At 30.6% G+C, this 8,035-nt stretch overlaps 1 long non-coding RNA gene across 1 annotated transcript; it reads left to right on the top strand.

Moving 5' to 3' along the window:
- Positions 1 to 6,986: 6,986 nt before the first annotated feature.
- LOC149264135 (uncharacterized) lies at positions 6,987 to 7,509 on the top strand. The gene is made up of 3 exons (XR_016250042.1): positions 6,987 to 7,037; positions 7,159 to 7,193; positions 7,286 to 7,509. It is a non-coding gene; the product is annotated as an uncharacterized LOC149264135 (long non-coding RNA).
- The last annotated feature ends 526 nt before the right edge of the window (positions 7,510 to 8,035 follow it).

Below are 8,035 nucleotides of genomic sequence, written 5' to 3'. Positions count from 1 at the left end.
GGGTCTTTCCCCTATCGAGAGCCTAGCTATGACTAGGCTTCTGTTGTACAAGCACAATCTCAATAACATAGGAGACCATAGACTTCCTAAGCTAGCTTTAAATTCCAGCCAAAACCACCTAAGGCTTAAGTGAGGGTGGTATAAAGATACGAGGGCCTGGTTAAACCATTGGGATATCAACAATAATGGTACATTGCAAAATATTAATAACATTAAAAATATTGTTACTTCTAAGTTCAAAGAAAAAATGTAGTGTGAGAAAGATTTAGCAGCTAAAAGAAAATTAAGTTATTATAAGGAGGCCATCAACCCCACCCTAGAAGATCAAAAGTATCTCTCTGTTTTAGCTAGCTCAAAGAAGAAAATTAATATAGCGAAGATTAGAACGAACTCTCATGAGCTCCATAGTGAAACGGGTCGTTGGCCAGTTCCTAAAACACCATGGATGGAAAGGATCTGCCATCTTTGTGAGAATATGAACATCGAGGAAGAAAAGCACTTCCTCTTAGAGTGCCCTGCCTAAAACCACATTAAATCTCAGTTCCATAATCTTTATTGCAATATTGACCTTCCTAGCCTTTTACGATGTCAAAATTATAGTGAGCTCGGGAGGCTTCTATCCAAGCTTTTTGAGCATAGGAGTAAAATCTTAAATCAGACTAAATAATTTGTTTCTTTAGGTCCGATAGACCAAAATTTAGTCTCGGTGGACGTTAACCATCATCATCATCGAAATTTTCAAAATCTCACCAGCCCCGATTTACAATAAGAAATTAGTTGTATAGAAATGATAGAGAGTATAAATGTATTATTCATTATAATTTTCTAAAATTATTAATCATATAAATAAGTATGGAATATATTATTTTTTAAATTGATTTTGAGCAAAATTATATATCCATAGAAGATTTTTTATTCTAAAATTATATATAATTAAAAAATTTGACACTAATGCGAACAAAAATATTCAAGATTAGAACTAGGAAAGTGTTAGATTTAGGTATGATTTTGGATTGAAAACAACCTATGTTGGGACTTTTGTTAGAGAATTTTTATGAACTTGAGTTTGTTAAATGCAAAACTCTATTTTCATTTTCAATCAAGATCAAGATTGTTCTGTAGATTTTCATGGTTAAGCTTTGAAGTCCAATTCTAGGTAGTTCAATATAAAATCGCATGGAGATCATTGCTTCTATTAAAGTTGGTCTCCAAACTGGGGAAAATCATATGTATTAAAGAAAAGATATTTGATATGGTTGTATTCTTGTTTTTCTAATGCACCAAAAATACCAATGTTATCTTTGAGATGCTAGTTGAAAATAGACTTTAAGAAAGCACCATGTTTCTCCCACTTGTGTTGTGATAACTTCAAACTATTACTTCTTGGGAAAGATAACGATCCCCATTCTTCACTTATTCTCCCAATTGCGTTGTGATAACTTCAAACTATTACTTCTTGGGAAAGATAATGATACCCATTATTCACTTACTTTTCGTTATGATTGGTGAGTCAGTTACAAATTACAAATTAAAACTCATAAGGGTTTCTAGGATGGGTTTAGCACACACTAGAATTCAAAGACTATCTATCTAGGATTAGAGATTTGAGCCTGAGAATTCACCTTGGATGTGAGTGTGAAATTCATAGTTGTGATGTTTAGTTTGTATTCAGTTTACTTAAAGAGGGCGTAATCATATTCCTATGCTTCAAACAATTCAATGAAATCTGATATTCCTCGAAGATCTACAAGGAAATTTTGTGAAGATCTGATCTACAACAATGAAGAAGAGTAGGGCTCACAAGGTCAACTACAAAAGGATTAGGATTTAAGGAGGTTCTAATATTCTATGACTAAAATTGGGGTATATTTGGTCATCGATCAGAACAGAAGGAGTTAGGATTATATCAACGAAAAAATTGATTTCAACACCACAAGTGAGGTGACCAAAGTCGCATGTGGTGGTCAAAGAGGAAACCAAAATTTTGGATAGTTTTGTTTTAGCCTCATCAAAGAGCTCGAGAAATTGGTCGCATCCATATATATAAAGAGATAAATTGAAAACAGTGATCGATAAGCATAAAGAAAGGTTGTAATTTCACTCTTCGAGTAAGAAACATTGTGTGCATGATTAAATGTTATGTATATGTTTATGGGTTGTTCTCAATAGATAAATAGTATTGTGGTATTTTGAATTTATTCCAAGGGAATGTTCTTATTTGAAAAACATTTGTATATGGATGGATGACACAAATTTGGTCATCATAATGGTAATCTGCTTTTTAAAAATTGGCCATTAAAGTGAACTTGTCACTTAAGGTATTTAGTTATTTAGAGGAAATTTGTTAATCAAATTAATTTTAAGTTCATTGGGACTACATCGTAACATGGTGAAAGCCTTATTTATCTTAAGGATCATGACAAATGACAATGTTAATTTCCCATGAAGATTGCTCAAAGAAGTCATGGTGTGGAGGCTTTTAGTTAGTCCATGCATAAGCTAAAATGATTGTGGAGATCTAAAGTACAAGGCAAGAGCAACTCTATAGGATATTGACCTAAAAAATCAGAAAAGGAGGTAAAAGATTTCAAAATGCTAAGTATGAAATTTAACTATGACAGTTAAATCTTGATGATGCTTTGCAATAAATAGGAAAATTAGAAATAAAAAGTACACTTGAATAGATATGAGGGTGGTAGGTGTACACTTATGCTAGCTTCATAAGTGCAATAGGAGAAATTGATTCTTTTATTGAGGGGGGTAGGGGGCATAAATAATCAATTTCATGTCAATACAAAAATGAAACATAAAAGTTTCAAGGATAAAGCACAAGTGTAGACAATGATAAGTTGGTGATTATACACGTGCAATTCTTGTGACAACAATGAAGATGGTAGTAGAGGAGAACAAACAATGATAGACAATTGAAGACAATATTTTTGAGTGTTGTAGATGTGATCCATGCAATGTATTTGTAAGAAAGTATACGATGCCATGTTTGACTTATGTATTGGTCCTAGAGTATATTTGAGTATATACCTAGTATCTCCATGGCTGGAATATGGTAATTGTACATGTACCTTACTCAAATAATAGTGTACGATTGACGAGTCAAAGTGTACTTTGATCAAGTTCATGGTAGTATGGAATGTATTTTGTAGATGAAGGTTCATGGTAAAGAAAATATCACAAATGTAGTGTATGGTTTGTTGTCATCCAAAACCATTTGATGTGATGTTTGTGGTAAGCAATAAACCACTTGAGGTGTGATGGATGAGGATTGCCCACAAAAATCCATAGGTGTAATTCTAGAGCGCGGTTATGTGTAAGCCTAAAAAAACCAAAGATATTGATGATGCATGAGGAGTTAAATGTGTAGGTATGAAGACATGTGATGAAAGAATGGTTGAATGAACCATATACATGAAGGACATCCTATTAGACCAGCTGTTGTAGTGGATAGTCATCCTTCTTTCTAGTGGTTGGTTGCTCCTTTATATGGATTTCAACATTCTGGTAATTTTTATATCTTATAGATGTGATGAAATATTATCCCTCATGTCCCTAGCCATTTCAAACAATGGTAATGGCTCCTCATACAGACTCTACACTCCTCACCCTCCTTTCCAGGGCCAAGTAGAAGGTCTTGATTTTTAGCTATAGGTTGGAAGATAGATTATCGTGCTTGCTATCACCAATTAACTAGTAGTGAATATGGGATATGTGCTATAGGTAACCATATGATATGATTTAATTTTTTGTTTGATGGATTAGATGATAATTTAATTTATGGTGACTGCTACTACTAGTAAGTTTTGAGTAATGTAAAATGTAGAAATGTTGTTCATAGGGTTGTACTGAATAGCGAAAGCAACGAGATCTCTATTGTGTATCTATGGGGCCCTCTTCTACAATGATCATTTGCACTAGGCCTGGTAGATTTAGAGCATCCAGTATTCTACATACCACTTACATGGAATGAATGTTTGAAAGAAAAAACAAAGCATTTACATGGAACTCTTGAATTATTCAAAGTAGATGATCATTTAGTTCTGCTCTTGAACTCAAAGGCCGATAATATTTGAAGGAAATTTGTTCTTGCATCAAATCCTCTTCTCTGTGACAATTTCAATTAGTTGAATGGGCAAGAAGTTACTCATAAATTATATTTTTGCTAGGTCCTTGATGATGCTTACTACCCTCAATCATGTATTTACAAATGGTTGTTGGAAATGTCTAACTTTTGGAATTTATTTAATGTATTCACTACGCAGGATTTGGAACATTTTATGGAATCTCTTGGTTTTAATATTACAAACATTGTGGGTACTCTATTGTCATAAGTATATTGTAATGTAATGACTAATGCCAATTGCTTTATGGAGGCTCACAAGATTTGTTCTTCAATATTAGCTCAACCAAAATTATAATTTAAAAATAATTGTATTATGACATATATATATATATATATATATATATATATATATATATATATATATATATATATAGTGTTTAAAGTTCACAAGTGCTTTGGAAATTGAAAAAAAAAATATATATATATATATATATATAGTTTGTCAAGTTGTTTGTGTTCCTCAAGGCTTGACACGAGAAGCTATGACCCAGGGCATTTAAGCCATAAGTTGTCAAAGCCAACTAGGTATCACACCCGACCTAGGTCACACCACCCTTAAGCTAACTAGATTCTAGCATGTCTCCTCCCCTAGCACGGGTGCAACAACCTTCATGAGATTTGATCCTAGGTGACCTTGCTAACAAAGCTCACCCTGAATCAATTATGCTAATAAAACTTGACATCATATTTTAATATATTAAAAAAAGTAAATTATTTAATATATTTTATTTTTTGTTTTGTGTTTTTTCTTTTTCTATTTCAATTGTATAACTTTTAATTTAATTTATTTTATTTTTTAAATAATTCAAAATACATTTTTTAAAATTAAAATAAATAATAAAAAAACAAATATATATATATATATATATATATATATATATATATATATATATATATATATATATATAAAATATATACAAATAAATTATTATTATTATTATTATTTTCCTATCCTTGATTCTCTTATAAAATATAAGAAATAGTTTTTTAATAAAATATAAGAGATAGATAAATTTTGACATATAACCTTTGTTAATATACCTATATTTCACTATATTGATTTAATTTAATTAATTTTGAGAAAAAAATAGGTTAATATTTTATTATTAATAATATATTTGAAGGTGTTTTAGTTAAATTTTAATAAATCTATATTGATAAATTTATTTTTTTAAGTTTTATATAAATAAATTATATTTTATATATTTTAAAATTTATTTATTTATTCCATGTTGATAAGTTAAATACAATATTTTTTTTCCATTTCTATTTTATTTTCCCAAATCAAATTTAATATTTTATATAAATAAATAAATAAAGTTTGTTATATAAAATTACTATTTAATTTTAAATTTTCAAATATTTTAGTACACAAGAAATCAAAATTTCACTTAAAATTGTCTCACTATTTTAGAGGCAATAGATGAATTATGGTTAATAATATAAGAAAATAAAATAAAATTAACAATACTATGTTTAATAATTAATATTAATAATAGTAATATAACATAAATAATATTGTTCTTAGTAATTAATATTAATTATTAATATTCATTCTTAATCATTATTATTAATAATGATACTAATATTTATTATTATTAATAATCTAATAATAAATAATCTAATAATATTTATTATTAGGATTAATGTTGTTGATGGTTTAAGTAAGGAGTATTATGCATCTATGAGATCTTTATTTGTGCATACGTTAATAAGACTAAGGGTATTTTTTATTGGTCGTTACCTATGTGCTTGTACTAGAATACCAACTTAATCTGCATTAGCTCTCTCACCAAGAATAATATTTATATATTGATATGTAATTCATTCTTTCTTAAAAAAATTCAAATTCTTTCATTCCATTTAGTCTCAAATTCTCATCTTTGATGGGTGAATAAATAAATAAATTTTAAAATATATAAAATATAATTTAATATAAAACTTTAAAAAATAAATTATGAGTATAAAATGTAAAATATTATTAAAATTTAATTAAAACACTAAAACAAATATATTATTAATAATAAAATATTCAACATTTTATTCCTAAAATTGATTAAATTAAATCAATATAGTTAAATATATAGATAATTAGCAAAGGTTATGTAACTGATAAACGACAAATTTCACATAAACTTACACATTATATCGAAATTTGAAATAGACACAATTTTTTTTTTAATACTATACACCTACAATCCTAAGGATTATGATTATCGGCCTACAGTGACCTTTGAGCACTTTACATATATGCATACAGTGACCTTTGAGCACTTTACATATATGCATTCAATGATAATTATGGAGGTGATAAATCGATCGTATATGATTGTGAATTAGTCCTTAATAATCAGGCGGAAAGATCCGAACGGGGATATTCTCACATTAATGAACACAACTACCCAAGGCACGGCTCGCTTGGTTCGCATTTGCATGTGGCAACATGCGGCAAGCTGCCTGACTGAGGTGTGGTACTAGTGTCCTATACCGCCATATGGCCTGTTTTGGCGTCATCGATCTTCTGTTGTCGATTTAATGATGAGAAAATGGCTAGAGTCCATTTCTCTAACCGAACTCTCGCATCCGCTCCTCTGGTGGTTCATTGTCACTGTTGCTTGGGTCTCTCGTTCTGATCTGATGTGGTTAGAATTCTCTCTAGTGTTCATCGCTGTGCATGGTGTGCTCTAGTTCGAAAAAGAGATGAAGGTGGCACCTCCCGGAGAAGGTATATCAGTAGTCTTAATGTATAGAGGGTTTATTTGCTCGGCCTTGAGGGGTTTAACACCATTGTGGGGTTTTCATTTACATACCTATCCTAAAGTCTGATATCGATCTACAGGCATGGCTTAAGAGGTTGTAGGGATGGCGGAAGGTAGCCAGCGCTTTGAGGCACCAAATAAAGGTAACCTTTGGCATGACCATAGTGGTTACTGCAATTCCTTTTATTATAGTATCACTACTAATTTTATGTATTCTTACCCCGGCTTACAGATTTGCCACTAAAACCTTTCATCGTTTTGCAGGCTATCACTTCAACATGCGGAAGCCTCAACTCCAAGTAAGAAACCCTATCATCCTTAACAAATTAATATTACACTTGAAGGGTTATCATCTATATTACATTTACTAATCCATGGCGTTTTGTGACAGGTAAGAATTCTTACGAGGAACCTTAAGTTTGGGTTTGCGGCCATTATATTCGTAAGGGCTTACAGCCTTTCGTCATTTTACAAGTTGGAACTAAGACATTGATAGTCTGTTCCGACTAGTCATTACAGGGTTTCCTGGAGGGTTTTTCTCTTTATGAGTTACATTAAGTGATGCACGCATAAACTGCTCATTTTGATTTAAGTTAATCCAACGACAAGCTCTCGCTGTCGAGTACTCTTATTCTTTTGGTTGTAAATTTTAAATTCATTACTATTATGACTAGTTCTGAGAATTGAGTTTGGTTTTAAAGAAGGGAACAGATGAATTCCTTCTTGAACGCATGTAAGAGCTGACAGTGCCTCTAGGTGGCCTCTCAGATAGTATTTGATGTTTTTCTTTAACTACTATGAACTGTTAAGTTATGTAGACTTATTGTTTGATACAATTGTTTATATTATACATTCATTTTTATCTCAATACTATAGAGTTCAAGGTCTTGTGATCTTAATCATATGTACACAGTGTATATATATATATATATATATATATGTGGGGGGCTCCGTCCAAGTCGTTTGTAGCAATCCATTGTGTATACATGCGTGTATTCATCACGTAGAACCTTATAGGGAAAGATTGTTCTGAGGGTTTTTACTGTCATGATATATATTGAATTTGTTATTTACTTAACTCTGAGTAGGATAACTATTTAACATGTTTTCAACCTTTTAACTATTGTTTACAATAACATCT

Source organism: Pinus tabuliformis, chromosome 6 (assembly GCF_031772625.1).
Source record: "Pinus tabuliformis cultivar Carrire ecotype Pingquan chromosome 6, CPIR1, whole genome shotgun sequence".
NCBI lineage: Eukaryota > Viridiplantae > Streptophyta > Pinopsida > Pinales > Pinaceae > Pinus > Pinus tabuliformis.
Note: the sequence above shows the minus strand (reverse complement) of the source record. Positions and strands in the feature narration are given on the sequence as shown.